This window comes from Galleria mellonella, unplaced genomic scaffold (genome assembly GCF_026898425.1).
Source record: "Galleria mellonella isolate WM207_F2 unplaced genomic scaffold, CSIRO_AGI_GalMel_v1 utg1267, whole genome shotgun sequence".
In the NCBI taxonomy this organism is placed as follows: Eukaryota; Metazoa; Arthropoda; class Insecta; order Lepidoptera; family Pyralidae; genus Galleria; species Galleria mellonella.
Window position 1 is genome coordinate 1,077,777 of NW_026441987.1, and position 19,817 is coordinate 1,097,593.

At 33.9% G+C, this 19,817-nt stretch overlaps 2 non-coding genes across 2 annotated transcripts; one reads left to right on the forward strand and one right to left on the reverse strand.

Moving 5' to 3' along the window:
- The first annotated feature begins 12,444 nt into the window (after window positions 1–12,444).
- Window positions 12,445–12,563, forward strand: LOC113512784 (5S ribosomal RNA). Its single transcript, XR_003402148.2, has one exon. It is a non-coding gene; the product is annotated as a 5S ribosomal RNA (ribosomal RNA).
- A 542-nt stretch (window positions 12,564–13,105) lies between these two features.
- On the reverse strand, window positions 13,106–13,224 carry LOC113512783 (5S ribosomal RNA). Its single transcript, XR_003402147.1, has one exon. It is a non-coding gene; the product is annotated as a 5S ribosomal RNA (ribosomal RNA).
- Between the last annotated feature and the right edge of the window lie 6,593 nt (window positions 13,225–19,817).

Consider the following 19,817-nt stretch of genomic DNA (forward strand, 5'->3'; position numbering starts at 1 on the left):
AGTTACATTAGTGTGAGTTAAGTTCAGAGAAAAAATGGGTCACATGCAAATTCGTGGTAAATGCTGGTAAGAAGAATAGAAACTATATCGCAAAGGAGTCCTGTAACGGAAGTTACAAGCTTTTATACGGATCACACAATAGCCCTGTCGACAATGGTACTCCTTCAATGCATCACACCCAGTTTAGACTACTCCAACGTAACTTTATAACTCGTAAATTGTTGTCCGAGCAATTGAAATTTCCCTCGAATTCATAACTTTGATCTGACTTCATCGTAGCATTAATTCCTTTCAACTCCTCAAAGGTTGTAACAGATATCTCTAAAAGATAAACTTGCAAATTTTGTATTAAATAATTTTCATTTTTTCTGAATAAAACACGAACAATATAGATCTTAATTACAGTAAAATATTATCAATATTGTACCTCTTTTAAGTAGCTGTATAGATTTGAATGAAATCTTATAAAAATATCGACTTCCGTATTAATGATATTTGTATCGATAATCAAAACGGGAGTAAAACCATTTACATTAAAAAGTATAATCAAAATCGGCAAACACATCGCGTAACACACAAACATAACAAAAATACATACGAATTACTAACTTGTTTCTTTTTAAATCAAGCTGACGGTCCATCTATTGAAAAATAGTAAACGTCGCTCATAAATAGTATAGTACTATGGACAAATGTTTTCATTCCTGAGGTCTATCTTGTTAAACCTTAATACCCTGTCATACCATTGCTCTCTAATCATAAATTACTACTTAATCACCTTAAATACGATATCTTGAAATCGTTTGAAAACCACCGAATAGATTAAATACAGACTTCTGTTAATTCTTTGAAACTATAATATTATAGATATTTCATGAATATTAGATATCTAGCACAGTGAATGGATATAACAAAATAAAGTTCCAGTGAAAAGTGTTAATTTGTCCCCGGAGTAAAATTGAATTAATTTTATGAAGTAATATTTCAAGTGTTTCATAATGGGCCTTCTTGGTATTCTGTTCTGTTTTTGAACATCAATTCGATTCCTTTTTTAAATAGTTCTATCTAGTCTTACTTGCCAGTTCTCTGGTTGAACTTTACAGGTTATTCGGTCATAACCTTATGATGTTAGAGATATTAGATATTTTTGTGGGAAAATTCAGAAGAGGGAATATCAAATATATAATCTTCTTTGTTTAGATATCTAAAAAATAGAGATATATATATATATATATATATATATATATATATATATATATATATATATATATATATATATATATATATATATATATATATATATATATATATATATATAATAATAAAAAAGTAGTTCTGTTTTTCGCGCAGAATTATAGGGTGACACTCCATCATATAGATGGAGTATCACCCTACAAATTCTGTAAATGTAAAATTTGGTTTATATTACATATATAAAGTGTTTTTATTTTAGCATAATTTAATATTTTATTCATAACCATCTTATGACTTAACATAAGAAGAAAATACTGTGCTAACAATATTCAAGGATACCCCATTTTGTTACGATTCATATTTTAAGAAATTTACTAGACTGTTAATAATAGTAACTTTGATTTGACGCAAATTATCAAGTATCGTTTATGAATGAAGAAAACTTATTTACGAAGGTATTAAATATCTAATTATTTAAGTAATTTATTATAATAATAATAATAATAATAGCCTTTATTAACAATCTTACAATATAGTTATAATAATTTAGTTATTTGTTTGACACCGGTACGTGAAGATTGTCTTGCTGTCCAGCATAGGCCTCCCCTAGAGTTCGCCATTGAATGCGATTCTGCGCTTGTCTTTTCCAGGTGTGTCCCGCTATTTTTTTGATATCGTCTTCCCATCTACGACGCTGTCTCCCTTTTTTTCTTTTATATTGTCTCGGACAACTCTGTAATATCCTTAGACCATTTTTCTTTATTTATTCTAACTATATGTCCTGCCCACCTCCATTTTAGTTTCTTGATACAGTAAGTAACATCCGTGAATTCAGTTTTCTTCCTTAAGTATAGTTTTACTTTATCTTTTAATTTGATGTTGTATACTTCGTTCCATACTGTGTTGGCAAGTTTCTAACTTATGTATGTTATGATTAGTTAAGCTCCAGGTTTGGCATCCATATGTCATAACAGGCAAAATACAAGAATTAAATATTTTGCAAGTAATTTATTATCTGGTTTTAAATAAATCATTATATATAACAACTTTACGAGAATTTAGTAATTTATAAAATGAGATTAGTTGTACTAGATTATTAAAATCTTAGTATTATAAATGTGAAAGTGAGTTTGTTTGTTTGTTACCACTAAACGCCTTAATGGAATAACCAATCACGTTGATATTTGGTATACACGTACTATAAGGCATATAGAAAGATATAGGCTATATTTTTGTTCGATCAGTAAACATACCCGATTACGGATACAAAATTGCAGATAAAATATAGTAACTTATAAATTACGTCTACCCGCATTGAGATTAGAAATCGGGTTAATGTTCTGGAACTGATGTAAATAAACCAATTTAAAATAATAATAGCTAAATCAACAATCAGCCGTTGACTGTCCACTGCTGAACATGTCTCCCCCATGTTTGGGGGATTGCCAATAGCTGCCGTGTTTGGCAAATGCCATTTACATTTTCTAGGTGTATTAAACTTTAATAAATAAACATAAAATCTTCTGCAATATTACTAATAAAAAATCAATACACAATTGCAAAAAAATAAAATACAAACTGACAATAGAATTCTCCCACACTCTTGGACAAAGCAATTATTGTTTTGCCCTTAAAAATTCTTAAGGTAAACTTTTTACAATAAAAATACATTTAAAAGCCCAAAGTGTAATATTCCTATTCATTGGTGTACCCAGTTTTTATGACAATCACTTTAATAGTCCAAGCGATTCGGTGGAAAATTTGAAATTCAAATCAGTTTTATAATAAAACTCTTGTTATTTGAGCTTCACGAGAGCGCAGATTTTAATAGAACGATTTGTGTCTTGATTGCTTCAATTTATAGAAAATTAATTGTATATCTATATTTTTAAAACTATTGTTTTTTGTTATCATACCATCTGTTAACTGTCCACTGTTGAACATAGGACTTCCCCTTGAGGATTTGCCAGTAGTTGCCATGCTTGGCAGGCAAGTGGGTACGACAGTTATGCTTTAGTGACGTTTTACGTGAGACGCCCATTCCTTTGCCATTAAATTATATATTATTATTTTTGTTATCAACTTCGTCATCATATCAGCCATTATCTGTCCACTCCTGAGCATAAGCCTCCTCCATAGACTGGTATAAGGAACGAGACCATTCCTTATGGTGGTTTACCATTGAGCATATTTGGCCAGTTGTTACTACGCTTGTCTTTGTGATTTCTTTTTAACTGTCATTTGTCTTATTTTTCTTTGTGATGAGCAACTGCTCTCGACGCTGCTGCTTTAAGTTTTTTGTTATATTTATGTCAAATAAGATGATGCCCATATTTTTATAAACAGCGCCATATACAAACATCAATGAAAATACTTGCAGCAAACCGAGTTCTTAACGCGTTACGTTCACGATTCGCCATACGTCATTCGTGAAGTCTAAAGTGTTTTTGCCTTAGGCTTACAAACTCTTACATTTGCATTATAAACTCATTCTTAAAAGGAAATATATGGATTTTTTTTTGTTTAAAATCTTTTTAAGGACAAAAAACATAGATTATGAATCATAAATCTTTAATGGGCTGGTCGCATAGCTTAAAGAACCAACAACCGATAGGGAAGAAAGGTTCTTCAGTGACAATTCCCTGCGGACAAACGATGATCTCCCACTAGATGGAGTGACGACCTCAAATGCATTGCAGGGAGTCAGTGGATGCAGGTGGCATATGAAATTAAACAATCTTCTTTGTAAATCGTGCGGTCTTATTCGTTTACTGGAATAGGTGTTTCTCAAGGATGTATGTTTGGGTCCTTAATATTTTCAGTTCTAATTTATATAATCTTTCTTATCTAAGTTTGTTTTTTCTTTGATTCGTTTTTTTTTTTTTTTTATTTTGATATATTATGCTATAGGAAATGATTCTTTCGTGATTTTTAAAATATATAAGTAATTTAAAGAATCGCAAAAGAGTAAGAAACTCAAAAATATTATAGAATAGATGACAAGAGGTCAAGTAGTAACCTTTGTAGTAAATTATGAACTCATCAGTGGATAAAAACTTAAATATTATAATAACTTAAGCTTACCTATCAAAATATATGGTACAAATATTAATGACTGTGTATTTACAAGTAATACCGATAACATAGTAATGTATTTTTCCGTTGTAAGAGCAATGTAAGTTTAATTGAATACAGCCAGAAATGAAAGTAAAATTATTATACACAATTTCGTAGTATAAATATGATATATGTTAAAAATTCATAACAGGACATAACATCGACTTAAAATCAAGCTCGTTAAATATAATTTAACGAAACACGACAGTTTTCGCAAATAATCTCGTTTCTGGCATCGTTATTACGCATGAAGGAATTCGCAAATTACATTGGATATATAAATATGGGATTTAGGAGAACCCTTTTAGCGTGAACCTTGTGTAGGGATAAATATTACTGCATCTTAAGCCTTAAATTGCCTTTGCCGTGACCTTCGCTTAAGCCGCTATGGTCAGCAAAGAAATCCTTAAATAGTGAAGCAATGGAGTGTGTAGATATTGGCTTGAAAATATTTATATTTAGTGATTTAGGAGTCAAGGAAAGACTCAGTAAAAGATGATATAATGAATAATTTTTCGTTATTATCATATAAGCCTTTAACTGTCCACTACTGAACTTACGTCTCTCCCTGTTGGGGAGTTTAAATACTATTTACAGATATATATTATATCCCTGAATTTGTTCCGGGACATAATATGTCGCAATACAAAAATAAATGGGGAAGTATAATATAAACGTCTATACTAAGCGAACAATTGATTTTACTTTCATGGAAAGCAAAACTGATCAGTTTATTGTCAGTATAGACTGTAAAATATCTAGCTTTAAGCATATAACGAAAGTATTTTATGATATCATAAATTGATAATGGCTCTTGGTCATATGGTAAGTATTTTTGCTGAGAAGGACTAAGTTTCTGGGAAAAGAATGCTGAAGGTTCGCAATGATACAATTAGCTAACAGTACAGCGTTCGAGAGACTTTCCTTACAGACACAGAGATATCTTTATTTTAGGAACTAGCATGAACTAAATTTCTAATATAATATATTGGGTTTAGAGAATGACAACTCAAAATCGATTCCAATGAATTCGATTCTGAAATCGAATTATCATTCTCTATATCTGCCTTTAACTCTTAATTCTAAAATATCTATTTGGTATCACTTCGAAATTATTATTCCGAGGACCAGAGCAAACTAAATTTATAACGGTATTCACTAATAACTGTTTTACATTTAATTTTCGGTGGTCGGTAACATTGGTAATTCCGCTAAACTGTCGAATAATAATTTTCAATTTCAGAGAGATAAGTTTAGGAAAGAGCCCGATGAAATCGAGCATAGTGCGACATTATTACGAGTATCATCTGTATAGATAGATAATCTTCAAATAGCTATATGAGTTTTTTTTTAATGTATGATATATGGTAACCCCGTCTGCGCTATCGGTATACACTGGTGGGGCACAGTGAAGAATGATAGGTGAGGATGAAGTAGGTCAGTTAGCCCATCGTGACGAAATCAACAAGAATTGTTCACGATGGTTTCCAGGGGAACCACGTGGAGGTCGACCTAATATTATTATTTTTTAAATTTTTATGCAACTTAGAATGGCAAACAAACTGACGGCCCACCTGATGGAAAGTGGGGATAAGGCAATAATATATTGCTAGCAATAGGGCTGTCTTACTCCATTATTAACAATCCCTTTTCCCCTAGCTATACGAGTATGGTATACATACATATTACGATCCATACTAATATTATAAATATGAAAATGTGTTTGTTTGTCACTTATAGTACCTACAAGGCTTAACCAATCACTAATAAATTAACGAGCTAGATGGGATGGAGAGAGATATATGCTACACTTTATTTTTATAGTAAACATAGTCCTAAGTCACGTGGATGAAGTAGTGGGTAAAAGCTGATATGAAATAATTATACCCCCAAATATCACCATATCAGCCTTTAACTGTCCACTGTTGAAGATAAGCCTTCCCCTTAGGGGTTTTGCCAGTAGTTTCCACTCCTTCAGCTTACTTATCCATCGGGCTACGTTGGTTAAAACTACGTCAATTTACTGGGTACAGAGGAATAACACCTGAGTCCTCAGGAATGGCAACGCATGGGGGGTATCATGGGTGAATCAGTATACTCTGTTATAATCATGATACTGCTCATATCTATAGGCTACAGTTACTACTTTTCATCAGGTGGACTGTCAGCTTGTTTGCCATTCTAAGTTGTGTGATAAAAAAAAATATCATGTCCACTACTGAACATGTCTTCCCCATAAGGGGAGTTTTGCCAGTTACCACGCTTGGCAGGCGGATTGACAACCGCAGTTAGGTATCTAGAGGTATTTTAAGAGGGACGCTGCTGCCCATCCTATTATCATTAAGTTCCTTTAGTCGCCTCTTACGACACCCGCAGAAAAGGAAAAAACTCCAACTAAAACTCCATATAAAGAATTAATTTGCGGCGACAGGCCAGCTAGTGCGTTATATTAACAACCTATATTTCGATAGACGGCATTCGGCGGATCAGCGGAACGTTGGCTCTACAAATGAGGGCTCAATAAACGCTCGAGTCCAGTCATTGGGGTCGCGTCCCGTGAAATTGAACCACTCATTATCGACAATGGCCGCGCCGCATAGTAATTTACGTTTTATATACGAGTACGCTTCCTAGTTTTGGATTCGGGATTAAACTTACTCGTATAAGTGACTTTAAGCACTATATATTGTCAGATCTATAGAATTACTAGTTTTTACTCCTGACTTTATCTGCGTAATCGGGATAAAAAAGTATTTCATAGCTAGATAGATATATAGAACTCTTTATTGTTTCCTCCAAAAATAGATAGATAGAACTTTTTATTGTTTCCTCCAAAAGATTACAATAGTAAACTTATTATAAATATAAACAATTACAAGAAATAATCACAATGAGAAAACAAATGAAGACCTTATCGCTAAAAGCGATCTCTTCCGTGTCATTATTAATTGAAGTAATTGGTCAAGCCACCAGTTTCTATCAAAGGGAGACTTTGTACAAAAGTCGTTTGCTCGGACATCTTTGTCCCATTCGTGTTTCTACCGTAAAGCAGTTGTGTTTGTACATATATATATATATATATATATATATATATATATATATATATTTGTAGACGACGGTTACCATTTTCCATCAAGTGGACCGTCAGCTTGTTTATCATTCTAAGTTGCATTTGACACCTTAATGACATACTAGCTGTTTCAATTTTACCACAGTTTTTTACTCCTTCTGCAAGAACTCGCGTATTTTAATAAAAGTAAATGAAATATATATATATAAATTATACTTTAATGATTTAAAACACTAACATTATAAATATGAAAGGAGAAAGAATATATGACATACTAGCTGTTTCCCGTAGCTTTTCTCGCGTTAATAAATATATAAAAAGTACTATTTGTTAAATTAAGATATCCTATCCGAGTACCCACGTTCCAAATCCGTAACATACAAACACACAAACATCTTTACAAACTTTGAAATTTACCAGTAGGATTAGTATATTATATTTATCAACTTTAAGATACTAAAAATACAATGTACAAAATCTAAAAACGAGTTCTTTCACTGCAGCACCTATTTACCTACTTCGATCTTCTCTGTAATACTAAAACACCAATAAACACGGTCCAAACTGGAATCTTAAAGTCGAGAACATTCCACTCACTTAGTGTAGTGCTTCCATGAGAGCGTATACTACAAAATGGAACGACACCCTCTTAAAATTCCTTTTAACTCCCCCCAACTAACTTGTTCAAAAGCGAGATAAACTTCTGTCACGGGTATAGGGATACTGGATAAAATAACCCATAATTAAAGATTTCAAAATTAATATATTAAACGAATTTTCATAAATTATGTAAGTATATACTTTCAGAAAAAAAATATTAGAATTCAGTTTAGAACTGACAGGAGTTATGAGGTAACAAACATAAAAATTACTTATAAAAAATACTTATAATTAACTATTCTCGAATCAATGGAAACTCTAATCATCATCATCATCACCATTTCAGATTTTAACTGCCCACTGCTGGACATAAGCCTAGGGGTGTTTTGCCAGTAGTTGCCTCGCTGAGCAGGTGGATTGGCAACCGCAGTTAAGCTTAGGAACTCCGATAAGAAATATAATATGTATTTATTTATGTGTATATATTAGTCTAATTATATATGTATTATATTAATAGGGATGTAGCAGCAGCGTCCTTCTTAAAACATCTCTAAAACCTTAACTGCAGTTGCCGACCCGCCTGCCAAGCGTGGCAACTACTGGCAGAATTCCCCTTATGGGGAAGGCTTATGTCCAGCAGTGGACAGTTAAGGCCTAAAATAATAATAATAAGAATTATATTATTATATTAAGTCAGTGATTCTCAACCTTTTTTTTGATGCGGCACATATTTAACGATTTCAAAAATTTGGCGGCACACAAAAAAAAAGATAAAAATTATTTACTTACTACAACACACTGCATAAATAGTTTATGACAAAAATTTTAAATATTTGCAAAATTTGGCGGCACACTTTCAAAATTTGGCGGCACACAAAAGTGCCGCGGCACAGTGGTTGAGAATCACTGTATTAAGTATTAATTTTATTATTCCTTCAATTCAATAATGCACCGCCTACTTATTTCTTGTTTCACCCAATGGTTGACTAGTAGAGGAAACTGTTAGGTGATAAGTCCGCCATATGTACATACTTTCACTGTGCGTTAAAGTTTAAATAAATAAATATATTTAAATCGCATAAATAATAATAATACCAGAAACTTTGTCTCTCTGAGAAAATACAAATGAAGCGTATTTTAAAATAGTAATCTCTTCCAGTATGTATCTTAGTATTTGAATGAACCTTCTTATTTAAGTAAGTTTCGTTATTAAACAGAGAAGACCAACCTGAAATGATTAGAGCGTCAATTATTCACAAGAGGCAGAAAAACTACGCAAAGGGCACTGAGTTTATATATATAAACTCAGAACATACATAGGGACGAACAGACAGCGTCAGAGACTTTGTTTTATACTATGTATTGATTTGCGTCACAGACAGACATATGCAGTATGATGGTAATATAAAAGAAAAGAAAGGCCAAATTTTAAAGTTAACCATTCCTTGTTGCATTCCAATTTATTAGATTTTAGCTGGAAAGAAAGAGATGAAAAATTTGAACGTCCTAAAATAGACGTTTGACATTTTTATTAACAGGGGTGTCACTTTACAGTGAGAAATAAGCAATTTGTTATGGCACCAGGCCGCTTTACAGTACTTAACATTGCACTCAAGGTTTTCATTAATGATAATTAGACTCTTGAGTGGAAAACTCCCAGCCCTATCGTTTTTCATTAACACTCCTAAGTATTTCTCTTTAATATTATCCAAAATACACAAAGTTTTGTTAATAATGCGGACTACCACTCCCATTGCTGGCAATATATCCTATCAGGTCAATCTCCACGTGGTCCTCCCTGGAAACCATCGTGCTGAATCCCAGGTGTATTCATCACGGTGGGTTAACTGACCTGTCTTTTCATTCTCACCTATCAACCCTCACTGGTACCCTGCCAGCGTATATCGTTAGCGCAGGCGGTATTGCCATTCCATTATCATTCATCAAAAAAAAAAATACACAAAAGGAGATTTTGTACAAGTGTTTTATATTGGAGAGAAAGGGATTGTCAGTATTGGGGGTCTAACAGCCCCATTGCTAGTAATTTACACCTTCAGATCGATCCTCACGCGGTTCACTCTGGAAACCATCTTGATTAATTCTTTATGGTTTCGTCACTGTGAGGAAACTGACTTGATTCGTCCTCATCTACAGTCTCTCACTGGTATCCCATCAGTGTATACCGATAGCGCAGGCGGAGGTATCATTCCATTATCATATAAATAAGTATTTTTTTTTAATGTTATCTGTCTGTAATCGACAACTCAAATTGTTTAATTGACAGATATTCTGATTACGAAAGAGATTTATCGAGCAAGAATGAATGGAGATGTCGGTAGGGGCCGCCCCAGACGGACGTATGTCGACCAAAGAGGCGATGTGCTGAAGAAGGGCCGAATTAAAAGTATCCGTAACCGGCGAGCGTGTATGAAAAGATTGATGAATGTGGAAGAATCGAAAGAGGTTTGTTTGAATTGAAGCATTTGGCGTTCCATTGTTTCTGCCTACCCTAATGGGAGACAGGCGTGACAGATATGTATATATGTATGTATATTCTGATTAGGTAGTGTTTTGATGTAAATAAAATGTAGTCATGTAAATTGAAACAAGTCATGCTTATTATATAATCTAAACTGGTAGCGGCGTGATTAGTGGCGAATCGTTGAGCTCTCTAAAATTTGGTTGAGTGCAATGCTGTCATACTCGTGAACGGGTGTTGCTTGTGGTCACTGGTTTACACATGGTTTAATATATATTTCGCATTGAATAACATATAACATAAATAGAACTTAATGCTAATTATTGTTACTGTACGTGCACAAATATAAAAATATGTTGCACATAATTGAAGGAGTAATGGGTGAGTTTAATGCGAGTTCTTCTCAGCAGACAATAATATTTTGTAGTGGCCAATATTTGTTCCAACTTACATACGCCTTCTGAAGAAGACTTCCGGATAAATTCAAAACAATTATCGGAGACGACAAACCTAGTAAGTTCATTAACTAGCCTTGTTTTATACACATACCCACGCATGCACGCTCGCACGCACATACGCATGCACGCCCCCACGCACGCATACTTGCACGCACGCATGCACGCACCCGCGCACGCACGCACGCACGCACGCACGCACGCACACACACAATATTTGTTGCACTTTTTTAATAAATCTAAAGAAGTCGCGGTGTAGCCTATCTTAAAATAATATCATATGGGAATTAAAATTATCCAATGAAAGAATAATAGAAGACATTGTATGTAAAGATGCGGGTAAAGGGAAATCTAGCTAGACAACCTAAATCTATCTGAATTAGATACCGTTCTCTTATCTCTGAGGCTTTACGAGCTCAACGAATCTTTCTACTAACTTACTAATACTTAGTATTTTTTTAATGGATGATAATGGAATGGTAACCCCGCCTGCACTAGTAACATACGCTGGCGGGGCACCAGTGAGGGATGATAAGTGAAGATGAAGCAGGTCAATTAACCTGTTGTGACAAATTTGCCAATTCATCAATAATGATGATTTCCAGAGGAAACCGCGAGTAGATCGACCTGATAGAGTATATTGCTAATAATAGTAATTGCTAATCCCCATTACTAATAATCCCTTTTCCCCCAATACTCAGTATTCGTCACGACTTCTTTTTGTAGTCCATGTTCGTTGGGGGCTATTTTTTATCCCGGTAAGTCAATATCAATGTAACATACCAGGTTACATACTAGGGTAAAAACGATATATCTGATAACTAGCTGTGCCCACGGCTTTCTTCGTTTTACCGATGTAAAATAAATAAAGTAAAAAAAAATCATCATTGATTATCCGTCAATTAGGTATATAAATGAATAATAATTGTTCCATTATCGGGATAATTTAATTTTGTATTATTTTTATATCCAGTATGCATGATTGTAAACAGTCACGCTAACTACTAATATAGCCATTTAAAAAAAAGTGGTCTTCAAGTTTGGACACCCTGTATCAGAAGAAACCGAAAATCTAATATTTATGGGCACAAATCCAGAACACCCAGACCCGAGCAAATTCGGAAAAGTTCGTTTCCTAAATTAGCCCGATTGGGAATCGAACCTGGGACTTTATTAAAGCAAAATGAAGCATCTACTACAGCGCTATAGAAGTCTTCAAGTATGTTATCTGTGTTATTAGTCTAATAACGCCTGCAGCACTAGGAGTGTCACTTATACCCCTGAATTAGTCTTAATTCACCATTCTGTAGTAATTCCATACTGTGGTCGCTATATAAAACCTTAAATATTATTTGACTTCCACTGTTATTTCATTTACCTTCAGTCCAGGTCCTTTACTTGGTGTGATAGACAGGAAAAACCAATTCCTGAAGCCCTTTTTTGTGATCAAATTTAAAAAGGAAAATGCACTTTAATTGGACTGTATTTGAATATTACGCGATATGTTCACCAGTTTAGAGAAGTATGTCGCCAACGTCCATACCACGTTGAAAACACCGGTTCTCGTCCGATCACCGAAGTTAAGCAACGTCGGGCGCGGTCAGTACTTGGATGGGTGACCGCCTGGGAACACCGCGTGACGTTGGCTTTTTTATGCACTTTTTAATCATTTTGCATTTACAAATGTACTTTTTTAATTTTTTTTTATAGTGACGATCGATAATCGTTTCGATCGATAATCAGTGATCGTTTTTATTATTTTTTTATATATACAACGAAGCTGGAATCAAGTATTAGATCTATTTCAGTTCTCGTTTCTTACGAATGCTGACAACCTGAACGAGCTGTCCAAACCATCGCCCGCAGGCCACATGCGGCCCGCGGCTTAAATTGATACGGCTCACCAAATCTTTTCTAGCTACTACCAATATTGATGTTGTTTCTTGTCTAGCTATTACCAATATTGATATTTATGTTGTTATTATAGCTGCATTTTGTTTTTACATATATTTTGCGGTCCTCCAATAAATTTAGTCTTTTTTATTACTATCTGAATTCTGTGTGCAGTATGACACAGTCGTTGCCAACTTTTTAAAAGTAATAAAAATGTCTCTCCGTATCGATCGATATTATAAAAAAAAAATTAACTACATTAGTGGATTCAAAACAAAATTAAAAAGTGCATAAAAAAGCCAACGTCACGCGGTGTTCCCAGGCGGTCACCCATCCAAGTACTGACCGCGCCCGACGTTGCTTAACTTCGGTGATCGGACGAGAACCGGTGTTTTCAACGTGGTATGGACGTTGGCGAAATAATCTACCAAAGTGGTGAACATATGGCGGAATATTCAAATACAATCTAATTAAAGAGCATTTTCCTTAGATTATATTATTATATACTGTATATTTGTCATCTATATATTTATTTATATATTTATGTAAATATTAATATGCATAATAATGATGTACATGCATCAATTAATACTAGTGCCGCATTCGAGTATCCTAACACATTAATTCCGCCTCATACACATACCTGTACTGAAAAAAAATATATAAATAAACACATAAACAAACGTAGAGAACAAAAACAAATAATTTTGAAGGAAAAAAAATATTGCATTTACTAAACATAAATTATTATTGGAAAACTTCTACCAAAGCTAGAGTCGGTGAAAATTTAATCAGAGGGAAAATTCAAGGTGATGAAAATCAACTTTCCACTTTGGCGAAGTGTGGATAGCGAGATCAATGAAGTTTAAGTGGAATTACCGATCGATCATGTTGGATGAAAGAAAATATTGGTAATAAAACATCACTTTATAATATTACTAGCGATTCGTCCCGGCTTCACACAGGTAAATTTTAAATAATAAACTCTTTATTGCAAACAATAGAGATGTATATAAGATTATATTATAAAGAATGTATATAAAGAGCATATTTTAAAGAAGGTATTATCGTATCGTATCGTATCACACAGTAGTGTGCACGACGCACGATACGATACGACGATGGGTTCAATAGAACCCATTTTGATAATATTTCCATGAGAATAATCTGTAAGATTATTACCGTGTATGCTCCGACATAGAATGGGCCACCCCTACCTTTCCCGTGGGTGTCGTAAGAGGCGACTAGGGGAGAGCGAGGGATGGACAGCAGCGTCCCTCTGAAACCATCTCTATAAACCTAACTGCGGTTGCCAACCCGCATGCCAAGCGTGACAATTACTGGCAATACTCCTCTTATGGGGAAGGCTTATGTCCAGCAGTAGACATTGAATGCCTGAAATAATAATAATAATAAATCTGTAAGAATATCCTTTCAAACAAAAAAATGTATTTAAATCAATTTATAACTTATGGAGTTTTTTTTTAATGGGTGATAATGGAATGCCAACCCCACCCGCGCCATCGGCATACACCGGCGAGGTACCAGTGTGAGGTGATAGATGAGGATGAAGCAGGTCAGTCAGCCCATCGTGACGAATTCAACAAGAATTCCTCACGATGGTTTCCAGGGGGAACCACGTGGAGGCCGACCCAATTGGGCATATTGATAGCAATGGAGCTGTCAAATTCCATTGCTAAAAATCCCTTCCCCCCTAATTTATGGAGTTATGAAATAACTTTAAAGTTAAATACACTTCAAAATCCAGACATTTTTTTCTTCATATACCAAACCCGAAAAATAATACACTTTTCGTGTGCAGTTGGCTAAAAGAAGTTATATAAAGTTCAATTTTACAGTTCGCTATTCTGTTTTCTATCGTTCTTTTGGTTGGTAAGCTATCTATTTAATGAATAAACATGATAGAGGAAGTGGTAACAGGAAGACAGCTCCACCGCATGGCAGACAGCCTGTAGTGTACTTTACAGGCCATCTTATAGTTGTTTGTCACAATAATGGCATAATGTAGGTATTTTATTATAGACTAGCGGTCTGTCCCGGCTTCGCAGGGGTGATACTTTTACATTATAAAAAGTGGCCATTAAGGCTGCACACGCGACGGAAGCTTAAAAATGGAGTAACTTCTCCCGTTTTACCAACATTTCCCTTCACTGCTCTGCTCCTATTGATCGTAGCGTGATGAAAAGTATACTATAACCTGCCCAGGAGTATAAAGAATAATTGTACCAAGTTTCGTTAAAATCCGTCGAGTAGTTTTTGTTCCTATAACGAACATACAGACAAAAATTTTACTGATTGCATTTTTGGCATCAGTATCGATCATCAATCACCTCCTGATAGCTATTTTGAAAATATATTTCATGTACAGAATTGACTTCTCTACAGTCTTTTTTTTATTTATTTCTTATAGCATTCCATAATATACTTAGTAGATAACATTTCAATTATGGACCCTGTTGGGTACAGCAAGTAGGAGAGAGGATATTTTAATTATTTTATTATAGAAGAAGAAGATAGATAGATATATAATTTACTTGAATTGTTTCCAACACACAAATAACAACATACAGAGATAGACATAAGCAAATATCTCCATAATCTATAGACATACATCTGTAAGTAAACTTGATATTTGTATCTTTTTTTCAAATGCCTTCAAAAAGGAAATTCTAAAAACGGTTGCATTTTTTACGTCTGCCATCTTATAACTTCGTCATTTATAAACCGACTTAGAAAATACTTTTTTTACCTAAAAAGATATACTTTTATATTAGTTCCATAAAAGTCGATCTAATTAATAGAATTCTATCAAAATTGCTTCAGTCATTTAGTTTTTAAATCTTTATAAATAATTGTGGGTAGAGGTCGGATCTACTTTTTTATTATTATATAAGTTTCACAGTTTTAATTTAGACAGCTAGTATAAATAATTCCCTTTATAACATACTGTTAGAACTACTTAAACAGGAATTGCCAAGTCATGACAGGTTAAATTTCCGATAACAAGCTCTAGGAGTTAGCCCTTCAGTCTCACGTAAATGGAACCAATAATGACATAACCGTCAGAAACAAGATACCCTGGACTATTAAAGTGATATTAATTATTATTCTAGCTTGTGTTAAATAATAAGGTAGCCTAATGTTATGAATAGAAGAGAAATCATGCTTATAAAAACTTTATAAGCATGATTTCTATTCCCACCTGATGAAAAGTGGTAATCGTCTTATGTCTATAGGTGACAGTTACCACTTTTCATCAGATTCATCAGGGCTGTCAGCTTGTTTGCCATTCTAAGTTGCATAAAAAACCCCCCAATTAATGGAGTGTTTCCCTTGTAAAACTGAATATATTTTCCAAAAAAATTTAGGGTCGAAAAGAATATGATAAAAAGTGGTAACTGTCGCCTATAGACATAAGACGCAACAGTGCTGATGATTTGAATTCCAGCCTGTATACAAGACAAAGGTAGGTATTTGATCATGGGGACAAAACTGCGTGTTACAGCTAGTATTTCAGTACTATCTGGGGAAATATTGTTATTATTATGACAATATTTTGTAATGAATATCTATTAGTACGGAATTTAATATTACTTTCTGGTACGCATTTTTACTGAATTAATATAAAAAAAATGAATAAACGTAATAGAAGGATACTGAAGTAAGATGATATTTCCTGCTATCAATTTACATTCTTTTTAGCGAAATTCACAAAGGAGGAACTGTTTATTACAGCTGAACGTTACGCAATATCTTCGTTAATATTGTACCGATTTTGATGTTTTTTTTAATGAAAACCGTTTATTTGTGTGTATAAGTATTTTCCACATCGGCTTACCACGATTCCCTATCATATTTTTATTACCAGAGAGAGACTTTGTTCAAAAATGGTTTGTTTGGGCACCTCTGTCCCATTCATGTCTCGTCGTTAGAATGGCAAACAAGCTGACGGCCCACCTGATGGAAAGTGGTAACCGTTGCCTATAGACATGAGCAGTACCATGAACATAACAGAGTATACTCTTTCGCCCATGATACCTCCCATGCGTTGCCATTCTTGAGGATTCAGGTGTTATTCCTCTGTACCCAGTAAATTCACACCATATCCCACCGTTCAAACCGAAACACAGCCACGCAAACACAACTGCTTTACGGTTGAAACACGAATGGGACAGAGGTACCCATGCAATCGATTTTTGTACAAAGTCTCCCTCTGGGTAAATATACTACAATAATAATATTACGTTTTAGTGACAGGTACATAACATTAGGACTCATACGAATATTTTATATATTTTTTTTATATTTATATATATAGCCCTTATTCTTATGACTTGTCCTCACTATTTCCTCAACCACCTGGCGTCCCATATAAATCATTTCTCTGTAATATTTAAGGTAGATACGAGACCAACCGCGTAACGTTTGTTCTAATATTTTCAACGGACTTCAAAAATAGATAGATAGATAGATAGATAAACACTTTATTTGAGCCATTTAACACACGTAAATTAATAAATAAAATGAAACAATTTGATTATTTACATTTTTTCAAATATAAAACAACATATAAATAAGTGTTGGCAACCCCAACATTGTACATGAGTTCCAGTGTATAAAATGTTTCTGTTTAATCAAGCAAAAATATTCTATGATCATATAATACAGATAGTAAAATTATGATTAAACAAAATATTTTAAATCGTAATTGTACTTCCCTGGGGGGAAAGGGATTGTTAGTATTGGAGACTGAGAATCCCATTGCTAGCAATATACCCAACCAGGTTGACCTCCTCGCGGTTCCCCCTGGAAACTATCATGGTTAATTCCTGATGGGCTAACTGGCCTGTTTTCATTCTCATCGATCACCCTTCACTGGTGCTCCGCCAGCGTATCCCGTTAGCGCAGGCGGGGTTACCATACCATTTTCACCCATCAAAAAAAAAATTGTACTTTCCTATACTGGCAATAAGATAGCGTTGTCCGTTATATTGAAATTAATAAAAATTACGTTACGACTTACTTAATATAACCAATATTTTTGTAAGTAAAAAAATAACAAATTTCATTTTGTAAACAAAATAGTTTAGTCTAAAATTTTTATAATTTTTATAACATATTGTATAAATAAGTATATTATTTTACTGAATTAAGTGTTATCTTGAGGAAGTTTATAAAGTTTAATTAAGAGGAAGTATATTAAGTTTATAACAGTGATATATCACTGGTTATTTGTTTAGAATTATTTTGTTTAATTTCGCTACCATTAGTATGTATACGACTATCAACACTCAAAGATTGACCACTACTACTACTACCAGAAGTTCTACTACCTTCCACATTAGCCATCGATCTCCGACCGTCATTTTGTTCACGCACATTTTGCGACACGTGTTTAAATCTATTATTGTTATTAATCTAAAATTTGTTATTTATTATTATTATGGTATATAGTACATGATATATATGATAATATATTGAAACTTCTTTGTAGCCATAATGTAAATTTAAGTCTGGCCACATATATATGTTGATATCATTTTTCACTGTGACCCTCTACAATGGTTACGTTGTAAATAGCAGGATGCAGTAATAAAACATATATGTGTTTGAGATATAAAATAATAAGTTTAGTGAAAAAAAAATACAAGACATGTCTTATAAAAATCCGACATAGATCTAACTTAAAAATGATACATTGTTCTAAAAAACCTCAGTGTCAACAGCCAGTATTAAAACTTCAACATTATTATGTTAATATTCAACATTATGTCGTCCTCCGTGGCGCAGCGGTCAACACGCCTGCCTGCGACGTGGAGGCCCCGGGTTCGATCCCCGGCCAGTTTATGATGGAAAACGATCTTTTCCTCATTGGCCTGGGTCTTGAATGTTTATCTATATATGTATCTATTATAAATATAGTACCGTTGAGTTAGTATCCCATAACACAAGTCTCGAACTTACTTTGGGGCTAGCTCAATCTGTGTGATTTGTCCGTATATATTTATTATTTATTATTATGTTGAAGTATTATTATACTCAAAATGCCTGTGTGCGTGTGCGTGTGTGTGTGTGTGTGTGTATGTACGACTAAATATATTATAGTTATGCATAAGCTTAAGTTTGTCTAATTCTTCTTGTTTGAACATTGTCACAATATTTTACACCGCTGACATTGGTGCTCCTTTTCACTTTGAGTGTGCTGGAAGAGAACTCTTTTAAAGTTATGCTCTCCTTTGTGTATTAGCTTATAAAGTATAAAGTAAATAAATAATAATTGTGATACTTTTTATCCTAAATAACGCAAACAAAACCGCGGGCTCTCACATCTAGTGTCACGTTATTCATAACTTTTTAATACTGTTCATTAATACAAATAGCGAATTACAGGGGTTTATTTGTATACAATTCGATTTCGGAAAACGTCTGTTTGTTCAGTATATTTGGCGGATATGAACGACGGGAGGGTCCGACAAACATTATTAGCTGGAGCTCTGAATAATAAACACGCAGCTGAAAATTCTGTTGCTGTCACCTATTTTATCAGACGAATGGCATAATGGTCATGATAATATATATATTTTTTTTGTAGATTTGATATATTTTTTTTATACAACTTAGAATGGCAAACAAGCTGATGGTCCACCTGATGGAAAGTGGTAACCGTCGTCTATAGACATGAGCAGTACCATGGACAAAACAGAGTATACTGTTTCACCCATGATTACCCCCATGCATTGCCATTCCTGAGGACTCAGATGTTATTCCTCTGTACCTAGTAAATTCACGCCATATCCCACCCTTCAAACCGAAACACAGACATGCAAACACAACTGCTTCCGGTAGAAATACGAATGGGACAGAGGTACCCAAGCAATCGACTTTTGTACAAAGTCTCCCTCTGGTAAAAATAATATTATCATGATCATTATTTATATTTATTTATATTATTATATTATTTTTGTCGATGTATATATTACTAGTGATT